A 15,420-nucleotide genomic window follows, 5' to 3' on the forward strand; every position below is an offset into this window, starting at 1 on the left:
TGTTCTTGTAACTTATCAATCCAGGGAGGTCCTGACTGGAGGGTCCTTATTCCAACGTGGGTACAGTCACCAGCAGCGCTTGAGATCCTGAAGTCTCTCCTCTGTCTCCTGGGAACTGGAGACTCCGGGGTTAAGTCTCTCCAGCTTTTTATCAAAGTGAAGCTGAAAGCAGGAAGTCACACAGCCACTCTGCTGCGAGTCTCTGTATATCGGGCTGACAGTCTCTCTCCCTTCAGCAAGAATACACACACACTGAGCAGTTTACTTTGTCACACTCAGGGGTCCTGGCTTGTCAGTGCGGTCACCGGGGCTGCGCGCTCAGGTCACTGTAAGGGGATTCGTCTTCTCTGATTATGGAGGCTTCCAAGTCCACACTCTCACATCCAGCCTCCATTACGGCTGGTATCTCAGCCTCAGTGCCCTCACGGGGAGCACTCTCTTTCAGGGAGCGTGGCGCTGCAGCCTGCTCTCTCTCTGGCACGCTGTCCCCTCTCTCTCACGTGCTCTGCTCTCCCGCTCTTTTCTGTCCACACCCCTCTTTTTTCCTCTCTGCCCCCAGCAGTCACATGGTCCCTTCTGTCCAGGGCAGAAAGTCTTCCCCCCAGCAACCCAGTAGTCTGACTAAGTGGTTCCAGTTAAGGAGCGGGGAAAGCAACCTCCTTACACCTGCATAGGGACCCACTGGGGATTCACCTGAACCCCTGTGGAACAGTCCGAGCCTGAACTGGATCCACCATTGACAATAGAAGTTCCCCTCTTCTACCTCACTGCACAGGGAATTCTGTAGAGATCCCAGAACCAGGGCATAGCGATCATGGACCGGGCACTTGTGAGGGGCCACTGATGCCAGCACCTATTTCAGCTGGATGTTCACCATACAATACATTCAGCTTTAATGTACAGAGGTTTAGAGATCTGCTGGGTCCCAGCTCTGCCAATCAGAGGCCAGCAGCTGACGTCGACAGGGGGCGCGTGGCAGTGATGTCATATGTCACTCATAGCAGGCATGCCTAAGTCAGCTGCCGATATCTAAGGTTAGAGAACAGCAGCAAAATGGGAACCTATAGACCAAGAAGGAACACAGGAGTGGAGGCATGTACAGTGGGGAGAATAAGTATTTGATACTCTGCCATTTTTGCTAATTTTTCCTCCTACAAAGAACGGAGAATCTTTAATTTTTATCGTAGGTATACTTCACCTGTGAGAGACAGAATCTAACAATAAAAAATAGAAAATCACATTGAAAGATTTTTACATAATTAATAAGAATTTTATTGCATGAAATAAGTATCTGATCACCGACCAACCAGCAGGAATTCTGGCTCTCACAGACCTGTTAGTTTTTCTGTGAGACGTCTCCTACTCTGCACTCATTACTTGTATTAATTGCAGCTGTTTGACCTCGTTGCCTGTATAAAAGACACCTGTCCATACGCTCAATCAATCACACTTCAACCTCTCCACCATGGCCAAGACCAAAGAGCTGTCTAAGGACACCAGGGACACAATTGTAGACCTGCAAAAGCCTTGGTTGGGTCACAGGACAATAGACAAGCAACTTGGTGAGAGGCAACAACCGTTGGCACAATTATTAGAAAATGGAAGAAACACAAGATGTCTGTCAATCTTCCTTGTTCTGAGGCTCCATGTAAGATCTCGCCTCATGGTGTAAGGATGATTCTGAGAAAGGAGAGGAATCAGCCAGAAATACAAAGGAGGACCTGGCCAATGACCTGAAGAGAGAGCTGGGACCGCAGTCTCACCAATATTGTTAGTAACACACTACACTGTCATGGATTAAAATCCTGCAGGGAACACAAGGTCCGCCTGATCACACCATCACATATCCAGGCCCAATTGAAGTTCACCATTGACCATCTGATTTATTCAGAGGAGGCACTGGAGGTCATGTGGTCAGATGAGACCAAAATACAACATTTTGGTATCAACTTCACTCACCGTGTTTGGAGGAAGAAGAAGGATGAGTACAACCCCAAGAACAGTGTCCCAACCGTGAAGCATGGTGGGGGAACATCATACTTTGGGGATTCTTTTCTGCATAGGGAACAGGCCAACTGCACTGTATTGAAAGAAGGATGGATTAGGTCATTTATCACGAGCTTTTGGCCAACAACCTCCTTCCCTCTGTAAGAGCATTGAAGATGTGTTGTGGATGTGTCTTCCAGGATGACGATGACCCGAAACACACAGCCAGGGCAACTAAGGAGCGGCTCCGTAAGAAGCATTTCACAGTCCTGGAAAGGCCTATCCAGTATCCAGATCTAATCCAATAGAACATTTTTGGAGGGAGCTGAAACTCAATGTTGCCCAGCGACCGCCCCGAAACCTGAAAGATCTGGAGATTATCTGTATGGAGGAGGGGGCCAAAATCCCTGCTGCAGTTGGTGTGAACCTGGTCAAGAACTACAGGAAACTTCTGACCTCTGTAATTACAAAAAACGGTTTCTGGGCCAAATATTAAGTTCTGTTTTTCTATTGTATCAAATACCGTATTTTTCGGACTATAAGACGCACTTTTTTTCCTCCAAATTTGGGAGGAAAGTGTGGGTGCGTCTTATAGTATGGATATAGCATGTGGGGAGGGGGGCAGCAGCGAGTGGGATCGCACTGTTATCCCACTTCAGGATGTCCCCGCTGCCCGGAATCAGCTGCTGTGGAAAGCACATGGCCCCGCTGATTAAGTGCGGTGAATATTTATTAGCTGCTCCCCGCCCACCGATCAGCTGAGCGGTGAGCCGGGAGCAGCAAATGAATGCTGCACTTAAGCAGGGACAGTTTCCCCAGCACTGATTCCGGGGAGAATCTGTGTGTCCGGGGGAGGAGGAGGCAGCAGCAGGGGCCAGGAGATCGCTGTCTACCTGCCTGTGCTGAGCAGTGTCTGTGGTGCACAGGGAGGACCTGTGTGATGTCAGAAGTGGGCGGGCTGGAGCATCACATGGCAGCTCAGAGCCCTTCCTCTTCTGACATCATCACAGGTCCTTCAGACTCCCACCTAGAATCTGCAGCTTCCTCTTATGTCCTGCGCTGTGGAAAGGCAACAACAACAGGGAGGGCTCTGTGTGTGTGCAGCCATGGGATGCTCCAGCTTTTACCTCACAACAGTGTGGCTGGCTGCCACAATTAAGAGGTCAGTCTTTACAAAACACAATAAAGCACTCTGCCACTCCTTTGGTGAACTATAACTCCCAGCATGTCATAGGATCTGCAGGACATGCTGGGAGTTATAGTTCTCCCATGGGATTTTAAAGCAGCACTCCAGTGTTATTTTGCAGTGCTGGAGTGGTGCTTTCACTATAAGCCCTGTGCCCCCATTCTTAGGGCTCATTTCCACATGCGAGGCACACGTCCATATCTCGCATGTGGAAACGAAGCTGTGGAGCCGGCACTCCAGAGCGGAGCGTGCGGCCGCATAGGAACACATGGAGCTGCACAGCTCCGCTCCAAAGTGCCGGCGCCAGAGCTTGGTTTCCACATGCGAGATACAGACGTGTGCCTCGCATGTGGAAATGAGCCCTTATACTCACCCTCCAGCGTCTTCATATCGTACTTCACAGACACCACACTGGTCCCGCAGCTTCCAACATAATAACATACTATTATATATAATAACACCACATATAATAGTATGTTATTTATGTTATTAAATATTTTACCACATTTTTTTTGCTTCAAATATTTTTTTCCCTATTTTCCACCTCTAAAACCTGGGTGCGCCTTATAGTCCGGTGCGTCTTATAGTCCGAAAAATACGGTACTTATTTCATGCAATAAAATGCAAATTAATTATGTAACAATCCTACAATGTGATTTTCTGTTTTTTTTATTGTTAGATTCTGTCTCTCACAGGTGAAGTGTACCTACGATAATAATTACAGACCTCTCCATTCTTTGTAGGTGGGAAAATGTGCAAAATCATCAGTGTATCAAATACTTATTTTTACCACTATATACTAGGAAGAGGCCCAGGATGGTAGACATACATACAGTAGCATGTAAAAGTTTGGGCAACCCTCGTCAAAAATACTGTTATTATGAGCAGTTAAGTAAGTTGAAGATGAAATGATATCCAATAGGCTAAAGTTAAGGATGACCTATTTCCTTTGTATTTTGGGCCAAAAAAAAAATTATACAGTGAAGGAAATAATTATTTGACTCCTTGCTGATTTTGTAAGTTTGCCCACTGAGAAAGACATGAACAGTCTATAATTTTAAGGGTAGGTTAATAATTTTAACATTGAGAGATAGAATATCAAAAATAAAATCCAGAAAATCACATTGTATAAATTATATAAATTTATTTACATTTTACAGTGAGAAATAAGTATTTGATCCCTCTGGCAAATAAGACGTAATACTTGGCGGCAAAACCATTGTTGGCAAGCCCAGCAGTCAGACTTTTTTTGTAGTTGATGATGAGGTTTGCTCACATGTCAGAAGGAATTTTGCTCCACTCCAGTTTGCAGATCATCTCTTCATCATTAAGATTTTGAGGCTGTTGCTTGGCAACTCGGAGCTTCAACTCCCTCCATAAGTTTTCTATGGGATGAAGGTCTGGAGACTGGCTAGGCCACTCCATGACCATAATGTGCTTCTTTTTGAGCCACTCCTTTGTTGCCTTGGCTATATGTTTTGGGTCATTGTCTTGCTGGAAGACCCAGCCGTGACCCATTTTTCATGTCCTGGCAGAGGGAAGGAGGTTGTCACTCAGGATTTTACGGTACACAGCTCCATCCATTCTCCCATTGATGCGGTGAAGTAGTCCTGTGCCCTTAGTAGAGAAACAACCCCAAAACATAATGCTTCCACCTCCATGCTTGACAGTGGGGATGCTGTTCTTTGGGTCATAGGCAGCATTTCTTTTCCTCAAACACGGTGAGTTGAGATAATGCCAAAGACCTCAATTTTTGTCTCATCTGACCATAGCACCTTCTCCCAATCACTCACAGAATCATCCAGGTGTTCATTGGTAAACTTCAGATGGGCCTGCACATGTGCCTTCTGGAGCAGGGGGACCTAGTGGGCACTGCAGGATTTTAAACCTTTATGGCGTAATGTGTTACCAATGGTTTTCTTGGTGACTGTGGTCCCAGCTGCTTTCAGATCATTAACAAGTTCCCCCCGTGTAGTTTTAGGCTGATTTCTCACCTTCTTCATGATCAAGGAGACCCCACGAGGTGAGATTTTGCACTAACAGTTGTCTCCTTCTCACCCAGCATCTTACTTATGGTTCTGTAGCCCATTCCAGCTTTGTGCAGGTCTATGATCTTGTCCCTGAAATCCTTATAAAGCTCATTGTTCTTACCCATGTTGTAGAGGTTAGAGTCTGACTGATTAATTTAGTCTGTGGACTGGAGTCTTTTATGAAGGTGACTATGTAAGTCAGCTGTCTGTAATGCAGGTAACAAGTTGATTAGGAGCGTCTAACTGGTCTGTAGGAGCCCGAACTCTTAATGGTTGGTGGGGGATCAAATACTTATTTCTCACTGCAAAATGGAAATTAATTTATATAATTTATACAATGTGATTTCTGGATTTTATTTTTGATATTCTATCTCTCAATGGAAAAATTAACCGACCCTTAAAATTATAGACTGTTCATGTCTTATTGGGCAAACTTACAAAATCAGCAAAGGATCAGCAATTATTTCCTTCACTGTATATACAGCTCTGGCAAAAATTAAGAGACCACTGCAAAATGTTCAGCTTGTCTGATTTTTCTCTTTATAGGTATATTTTTGAGTAAAATGTAAATTGTTTTATTCTATAAACTTATGACATGTCTCAGAAGTTGCAAGCAATACATTTTGTATTTACTTTCTGAAAATGAGAAACGGTCAAAATAACAGAAAAATACATTGCTCGCAGACGTCAAATAATGTAAAAAAAAACAAGTTCATAATCATTTAGAAACAGCAATACTAATGTTTTAACTCAGGAAGAGTTCAGAAATCAATATTGTGTGGAATAACCATGATTTTTAATCCCAGCTTTCATGCATCTTGGCATGCTTTCCACCAGTCTTTCACACTGCTTCTGGTGCAAAAATGTAAGCAGGTCTTATTTGTTTGATGACTTGTGACTATCCATCTTCCTCCTGATTACATTCCAGAGGTTTTCAATAGGATTCAGGTCTGGAGATTGGGCTGCCCATGACAGGTATTTGATGTGGCGGTCCTTCATCCACACCTTGATTGATCTAGCTGTGTGGCATGGTGCATTGTCCTGCTGGAAAAACCAGTCCTCAGAGTTGGGGACATTGCCTGAGCAGAAGGAATCAACTGTTTTTCCAGGATAACCTTGTATGCAGCTTGATTCATACGTCCTTCACAAAGATTAACCTGCCCAATTCCAGCCTTGCTGAAGCATCCCTAGATCATCACCAATCCTCCACCAAATTTCACAGTGGGTGCAAGACACCGTGGCTTGTACGCCTCTCCAGGTCTCCGTCTAACCATTACACAACCAGGTGTTGGGCAAAGCTGGAAATTAGACTCATCAGAGAAGATTACCTTACTCCAGTCCTCTATGGTGCCATCCTTATGGTCTTTGGCAAACTTCAGCCTGGCTGTTATGAATCCCAATGGCTAGGGATAGCAAGGGACAAGCAAAGTAATACAAAATATCGGACGAGCTCTAGGGTGATGGAACCTGGGCTGACCGCTGCCCTATGCCTGACAAACGCAACTAGAGATAGCCAGGGAGCGTGCCTACATTGGTTCTAGACGCCACGCACCAGCCTAAGAGCTAACTAGTACTGCAGAGAAAATAAAGACCTCACTTGCCTCCAGAGGAATGAACCCCAAAAGGTATAGTTGCCCCCCACATGTATTGACGGTGAAATGAGAGGAAGGCACACACATAGAGATGATATATATAGGTTCAGCAAATTGAGGCCCGCTGTAAACTAGAAAGCAGAACGATACAAAAGGGGTCTGAGCGGTCAGCAAAAAACCCTAATCAAAAAACCATCCTGAGATTACAAGAACCCATGTGCCAACTCATGGCACATGGGGAGAACCTCAGTCCACTAGAGCTACCAGCTAGCATAGAGACATAATAAGCAAGCTGGACAAAAAAACCAACAACTGAAAATCAGCACTTAGCTTATCCTGAAAGATCTGGGAGCAGGTAGGCAGGAACCAAACAGAGCACATCTGAATACATTGATAGCCGGCAAGGGAATGACAGAAAGGCCAGGTAAAATAGGAAACACCCAGCCTCTGATGGACAGGTGGAAACCAAAGGCCGCAACCCACCAAAGTCACCCAGTACCAGCAGTAACCACCAGAGGGAGCCCACAAACAGAATCCACAACAGTACCCCCCCCTTGAGGAGGGGTCACCGAACCCTCACGAGAACCCCCAGGGCGATCAGGGTGAGCTCTATGGAAGGCGCGGACCAAATCAGTCGCATGAACATCGGAGGCGACCACCCAGGAATTATCCTCCTGACCATAACCCTTCCACTTAACCAAATACTGGAGTTTGCGTCTGGAAACACGAGAATCCAAGATCTTCTCAACAACATACTCCAATTCTCCCTCCACCAGCACCGGAGCAGGAGGCTCAACCGAAGGAACAACGGGCACCTCATACCTCCGCAACAACGACCGATGGAACACATTATGAATAGCAAACGATGCTGGGAGATCCAAACGAAAAGATACAGGGTTAAGAATCTCCGAGATCCTATAAGGACCGATGAACCGAGGCTTGAACTTAGGAGAAGAGACCTTCATAGGGACAAAACGAGAAGACAACCACACCAAATCCCCAACAAGAAGTCGGGGACCCACGCGGCGACGGCGATTAGCAAACTGCTGAGTCTTCTCCTGAGAACTTCAAATTGTCCACCACCTGGTTCCAAATCTGATGCAGCCTGTCCACCACCACGTCCACTCCAGGACAATCCGAAGACTCCACCTGACCAGAGGAAAAACGAGGATGAAACCCCGAATTACAAAAAAAAGGAGAGACCAACGTGGCAGAACTAGCCCGATTATTAAGAGCAAATTCGGCCAGTGGCAAAAAAGCAACCCAGTCATCTTGATCAGCAGAAACAAAACACCTCAAATAAGTTTCCAAGGTCTGATTAGTTCGCTCCGTCTGGCCATTCGTCTGAGGATGGAATGCAGACGAGAAAGACAAATCAATGCCCATCTTGGCACAAAACGTCCGCCAAAATCTAGACACAAACTGGGATCCCCTGTCAGAAACGATATTCTCCGGAATCCCATGCAAACGAACCACGTTCTGAAAAAATAAAGGGACCAACTCAGAGGAGGAAGGCAACTTAGGCAAGGGCACCAAATGAACCATCTTAGAAAAGCGGTCACACACAACCCAGATAACGGACATTTTCTGTGAAACCGGGAGATCAGAAATAAAATCCATGGAAATGTGCGTCCAAGGCCTATTCGGGATGGGCAAGGATAACAACAACCCACTGGCCCGAGAACAGCAAGGCTTAGCTCGAGCACACACTTCACAAGACTGCACAAAGGTACGCACATCCCTAGACAAGGAAGGCCACCAAAAAGACCTGGCCACCAAGTCTCTAGTACTAAATATTCCAGGATGACCAGCCAACACAGAAGAATGGACCTCGGAGATGACTCTACTGGTCCAATCATCCGGAACAAACAGTCTTTCTGGTGGACAACGATCCGGTTTATCCACCTGAAACTCCTGCAATGCACGTCGCAAGTCTGGGGATACGGCGGACAATATTACCCCATCCCTAAGGATACCAGTAGGCCCAGAGTCTCCAGGAGAGTCAGGCACAAAACTCCTGGAAAGAGCATCTGCCTTCACATTCTTTGAACCTGGCAGGTATGAAACCACGAAATTGAAACGAGAAAAAAACAACGACCAACGAGCCTGTCTAGGATTCAAACGCCTGGCAGACTCAAGGTAAATGAGATTCTTGTGATCAGTCAAGACCACCACACGATGTTTAGCACCCTCAAGCCAATGACGCCACTCCTCAAATGCCCACTTCATGGCCAAAAGCTCCCGATTACCCACATCATAATTGCGCTCGGCGGGCGAGAATTTTCTAGAGAAGAATGCACATGGCTTCATCACCGAGCCATTAGAACTTCTCTGTGACAAAACCGCCCCCGCTCCAATCTCGGAAGCATCAACCTCAACCTGAAAAGGAAGTGAAACATCTGGTTGACACAACACAGGAGCAGAAGAAAACCGGCGCTTAAGTTCCTGAAAGGCCTCCACGGCCGCAGGAGACCAATCAGCAACATCAGCACCCTTTTTAGTCAAATCAGTCAAAGGTTTAACAATACTGGAAAAATTAGCAATGAACCGACGATAAAAATTAGCAAACCCCAAGAACTTCTGAAGGCTCTTAACAGATGTAGGTTGTGTCCAGTCACAAATCGCCTGAACCTTGACGGGATCCATCTCAATAGTAGAAGGAGAAAAAATGTACCCCAAAAAAGAAATCTTCTGGACTCCGAAGAGACACTTTGAGCCCTTCACAAACAGAGAATTGGCCCGCAGAACCTGAAACACCTTCCTGACCTGTAGAACATGAGACTCCCAGTCATCAGAAAACACCAAAATATCATCCAAATACACAATCATAAACTTATCCAGATATTCACGGAAAATATTGTGCATAAAGGACTGAAAGACTGACGGAGCATTGGAGAGTCCAAAAGGCATTACCAAATACTCAAAATGGCCCTCAGGCGTATTAAATGCGGTTTTCCACTCATCACCCTGTTTTATCCGCACCAGATTATACGCACCGCGAAGATCTATCTTAGTGAACCACCTAGCCCCCTTAATGCGAGCAAACAAATCAGTCAATAATGGCAATGGATACTGATACTTGACTGTAATCTTATTCAGAAGGCGATAATCTATACAAGGCCTCAGGGAACCATCTTTTTTTGCCACGAAAAAAAAAAACCTGCTCCCAGAGGGGACGAAGATGGACGAATATGTCCCTTTTCCAAGGACTCCTTAATATAATTCCGCATAGCAGTATGCTCTGGCAGTGACAGATTAAATAAACGACCCTTAGGGAACTTACTGCCAGGAATCAATTCTATAGCACAGTCACAATCTCTATGCGGAGGGAGCGAATTGAGCTTAGGCTCCTCAAAAACATCCCTATAGTCAGACAAAAACGCAGGGATCTCAGAAGGAGTAGATGAAGCGATTGAAATCGGAGGTGCATCATCATGAACCCCCTGACATCCCCAGCTTAACACAGACATTGTTTTCCAGTCCAGGACAGGATTATGAGTTTGTAACCATGGCAGACCAAGCACTAGTACATCATGTAAATTATACAGTACAAGGAAGCGAATCACCTCCTGATGAACGGGAGTCATGCGCATGGTCACTTGTGTCCAATACTGCGGTTTATTCATAGCCAATGGTGTAGAGTCAATTCCCTTCAGAGGAATAGGAACTTCCAGAGGTTCCAGACTAAAACCGCAGCGTTTAGCAAATGACCAATCCATAAGACTCAGGGCAGCGCCCGAATCCACATAGGCATCGACGGAAATGGAAGACAGTGAAAAAATCAGAGTCACAGACAAAATGAACTTAGGCTGCAGAGTACCAATGGCAAAAGATTTATCAACCCTTTTTGTGCGTTTAGAGCATGCTGATATAACATGAGCTGAATCACCACAATAAAAACACAATCCATTTTTCCGCCTATAATTTTGCCGTTCACTTCTGGACTGAATTCTATCACATTGCATAGTCTCAGGTGCCTGTTCAAAAGACACCGCCAACTGGTGCACGGGTTTGCGCTCCCGTAAACGCCGATCAATCTGAATGGCCATAGCCATCGACTCATTCAGACCTGTAGGCGTAGGGAACCCCACCATAATATCCTTAATGGCCTCGGAAAGACCATTTCTGAAGTTTGCAGCCAGGGCGCACTCATTCCACTGAGTAAGCACCGACCATTTCCGAAATTTTTGACAATATATTTCCGCTTCATCATACCCCTGAGAGAGGGCTAATAAAGCCTTTTCAGCCTGAATCTCCAGGTTGGGTTCCTCATAGAGCAATCCCAACGCCAGAAAAAACGCATCCACATTGAGCAATGCAGGATCCCCTGGTGCCAATGCAAATGCCCAATTCTGAGGGTCGCCTCGCAGGAAAGATATTACAATCTTGACCTGTTGAGCAGGGTCTCCAGAGGAGCGAGATTTTAAAGAAAGAAACAATTTACAATTGTTCCTGAAATTCAGGAAGGTAGATCTATCTCCAGAAAAGAACTCTGGAATAGGAATTCTAGGTTCAGACATGGGAGTGTGAACAACAAAATCCTGTATGTTTTGAACTTTTGCCGCGAGATTACTCAGGCTGGAAGCCAAACTCTGGACATCCATGTTAAACAGCTAATATCAGAGCCATTCAAGGGTTAAGAGGAGGTAAGAAGCAGCTAGACAGCAATTAAGGGCTAGGCAGCAAAACTCTGAAGGAAAAAAAAAAAAAAAAAAATTTTTCCCTTAAACACTTCTTTTTCTCCTGCTTCAGCCCAAACAATTAACACTTTGTGGGCCGGCTATACTGTCATGAATCCCAATGGCTAGGGATAGCAAGGGACAAGCAAAGTAATACAAAATATCGGACGAGCTCTAGGGTGATGGAACCTGGGCTGACCGCTGCCCTACGCCTGACAAACGCAACTAGAGATAGCCAGGGAGCGTGCCTACGTTGGTTCTAGACGCCACGCACCAGCCTAAGAGCTAACTAGTACTGCAGAGAAAATAAAGACCTCACTTGCCTCCAGAGGAATGAACCCCAAAAGGTATAGTTGCCCCCCACATGTATTGACGGTGAAATGAGAGGAAGGCACACACATAGAGATGATATATATAGGTTCAGCAAATTGAGGCCCGCTGTAAACTAGAAAGCAGAACGATACAAAAGGGGTCTGAGCGGTCAGCAAAAAACCCTAATCAAAAAACCATCCTGAGATTACAAGAACCCATGTGCCAACTCATGGCACATGGGGAGAACCTCAGTCCACTAGAGCTACCAGCTAGCATAGAGACATAATAAGCAAGCTGGACAAAAAAACCAACAACTGAAAATCAGCACTTAGCTTATCCTGAAAGATCTGGGAGCAGGTAGGCAGGAACCAAACAGAGCACATCTGAATACATTGATAGCCGGCAAGGGAATGACAGAAAGGCCAGGTAAAATAGGAAACACCCAGCCTCTGATGGACAGGTGGAAACCAAAGGCCGCAACCCACCAAAGTCACCCAGTACCAGCAGTAACCACCAGAGGGAGCCCACAAACAGAATCCACAACACCTGGCTCTCCTTTGCTTCTCATTGATAAAAGGCTTTTTTCTAGCTTTACATGACTTGAGTCCTGCCTCTAGGAGCCTGTTACGAACTGTTCTTGCCTTGCACTTCACCCCAGCTGCCATTTGCCATTCCTTTTGTAGGTCACTTGATGTCATCTTGCGGTTGCTGAGTGACATTCGAATAAAATGATGGTCATCCTGGTCAGTGGAGAGTCATTTTCGCCCTCTGCCGGTCTGTAGCTTTGTTGTCCCCAATGTCTGCTGCTTTACCTTGTTGTAATGGACTGCCAACTTAGAAAGGTTAACGATGGAGGCAACATGACGCTCACTGTGTCCTTCTGCTAGTGAAGCCAAAATTGAGCCCTTCTTTTCCTCACCCAAGACTTTTCTTTTCAACTCCTTTGGCATGGTTAAAAGTTATTTTTTCATTTCTATTGCTTTTGGGATATTACTAGCACTTTTTTTCCATTCAGCTTGTCCTATTACAGGAGGATTGTGAACAGCACAGCAGGGTTTTTTATACTTTTCTTCTCTAAATAAGATTTGGTTTAGGTGATCACCTAATCAGAAGTACATTAAGTAGAATGAGGTGTCCTCTGGTTGGAATTCAACTGACACTGGAATGGAATGACTGTCAGACATGTAGAGAAGCTGATTTTTATACAACTGTGCAGTGGTCTCTTCATTTTTGCCAAAGCTGTATATTTATTTATTTTTCTCACTTATATAGCGCCATTAATTCACCAGCACTTTACAGACATTATTGGCACTGTACCCATTGGGGCTCACAATCTAAATTCCCTATCATTATGTCTTTGGAATGTGGGAGGAAACCGGAGATCCAGGAGGAAACCCACGCAAACTCAGGGAGAACATACAAACTCCTTGCAGATGTTGTCCTTAGTGGGATTTGAACCCAGGATCCCAGCTCTGCAAAGCTGCAGTGCTATCCACTGAGCCACCGTGCTGCCAAGAACAATATATATAGTTATCTTTTACATTTTAAAAATTGCAAAAAGTAAAATGGGAAGATGCAAAAATTTGGACACCCTGCATGGTTAGTACCTAGTAGCTCCACCTTTTGCAAGTATCACAGCTTGTAAACGCTTTTTTGTAGCCAGACAAGAGTCTTTCAGTTGTTCTTGTTTGAGGGATTTTCATCCATTCTCCCTAGGAGATTTCCTCCAGTTCTGTGAGATTCCTGGGGCATCATGCATCCTCCGCTATTTTGAGGTCTAAACACAGATTTGCAATGATGTTCAGATCAGGGGACTGTGAGGGCCATTGTAAAACCTTCAGTTTGCGCCATTTGAGGTCATCTATTGTAGATTGTGATGTGTGTTTAGTCTCATTATCCATTTGTAGCAGCCATCCTCTTCCTCTTGTCACCTTAAGCTTTTTTACAGATGTGTTATGTTTACATGAAGAATTTGTTGAAATTTCATTGAATCCATTTTTCCCTCCGTGAAATGTTCTTTGAGTCATTGACTGCAACACAATCCCAAAGCTTGATTGATCCCATGCTTAATGATTGGCGAGATGTTCTTCTCCTGAAATTCTGTGCCCTTTTTTCTCCACAAATACCTTTGATCAGCTCCAAGGGTGCCCAAACTTTTGCATCAACCCATTTTCCTTGTTGGAATTTCTAAAATGTAAAAAATGACAACGTGTGTGTGTATATATATATATATATATATATATATATATATATATATATATATATATATATATATAGCCTAAAATACAAAGGAAATATGTCATCTGTAACTTTAGGCCTTTTAAAGATCATTTAATCTTCATCTTGCTTAACTGTTCACATAGGGCCACATTCACACATTCAGTATTTGGCCAGCATTTTACATCAGTGTTTATCACCCACTGCTGGTTTTGGATTACAAATACTGATGTAAAATACTTACCAAATACTGAACGTGTGATTGTGGTCTAACAATAATTTTGACCAAACTTTTACATGATACTGTATATACCAAGATGGCGCCCAGGATAAGGGGACATATATACCAGGATGGAGGACATATAAAAGGGAGGAGCTCGCCATTGGGATCATATATACCAGCAAAGAAACCAGTATGGGGGACATATGAAAAGAAAGGAACCCAGGATGTAGGGACATATATACCAGGAAAGGGCCCAGATTGGAGAAATAACATATATACCAGGATAGGGAAAATATACCTTGAAGGGGCCCGGGATCAGGGACATGTATACCAGGATCGGGTTAATATACAGTACACAAGGAAGTGGCCCAGGATGGAAGACATACATACCTGGATGGGGGACCTTACTACATAATGGGGAGGACAACACGTATGTCCTTATAGGATTCCGCAGGATACAAAGGCCCATACATTTGACCAACAAGCAGAGGGGGCGGCATGTCTCATTTTTGCACCAGGTCCCATCTAGACTTTTATAGAAGTCAATGTCGGCTATCAGGCTCCACTCAGAAGTTCTAATTTCCATACAGTCACGAGACAACAAAGCTCCACCTGTAGTGAAAGAAAAATAAAAAAAGTGTCTTGAGAAATAAAATGTAACTGAGAAAAGTATTGATACTTTTTATGTTACAGTTTTTTAAGCAGTTTCACCAAATTTTAGCATAAACTAAGCCCCCCAAAAGTAACACAAATCTTCTCCAGAAGTCACAAATTGTGTAATGTTTCCCTTATTGTTGCCAAAAGTGGAAACAGTGGATATTGTGTAGCCAGTTGTGGCAAGTCTAATTCATTTTAGACAGTTTTATCAAACTTTGTAGCAGTAAAAGTTGCACATTTTGCTGCCCATCGATCTGCGCCTGCTCACTGGGTGACTGTAGACCAGTCTGCAGCTTCCCCAGATGGATCCAGCGCTGCACGAAGAGCCGCCTTTTAATAAACTTGGTGCAATGATGATTTTTCAGACTGTGGTGTAAATCTGCCCGTGGTGGAGTTTTCCTCTTCTTTGCACTCTTGCGTGCCATGGACGTGTCCGGATTTTTCTCTCTCGATTCTCCATTCCTTATCCACGTCTTGCAGACGTCTGTGACTTGGAGATATTTGTGTATTGGACTCAGCTGGCAGTTTTATGTTGTGT

Source organism: Ranitomeya variabilis, chromosome 2, assembly GCF_051348905.1.
Source record: "Ranitomeya variabilis isolate aRanVar5 chromosome 2, aRanVar5.hap1, whole genome shotgun sequence".
Classification (NCBI taxonomy): Eukaryota; Metazoa; Chordata; class Amphibia; order Anura; family Dendrobatidae; genus Ranitomeya; species Ranitomeya variabilis.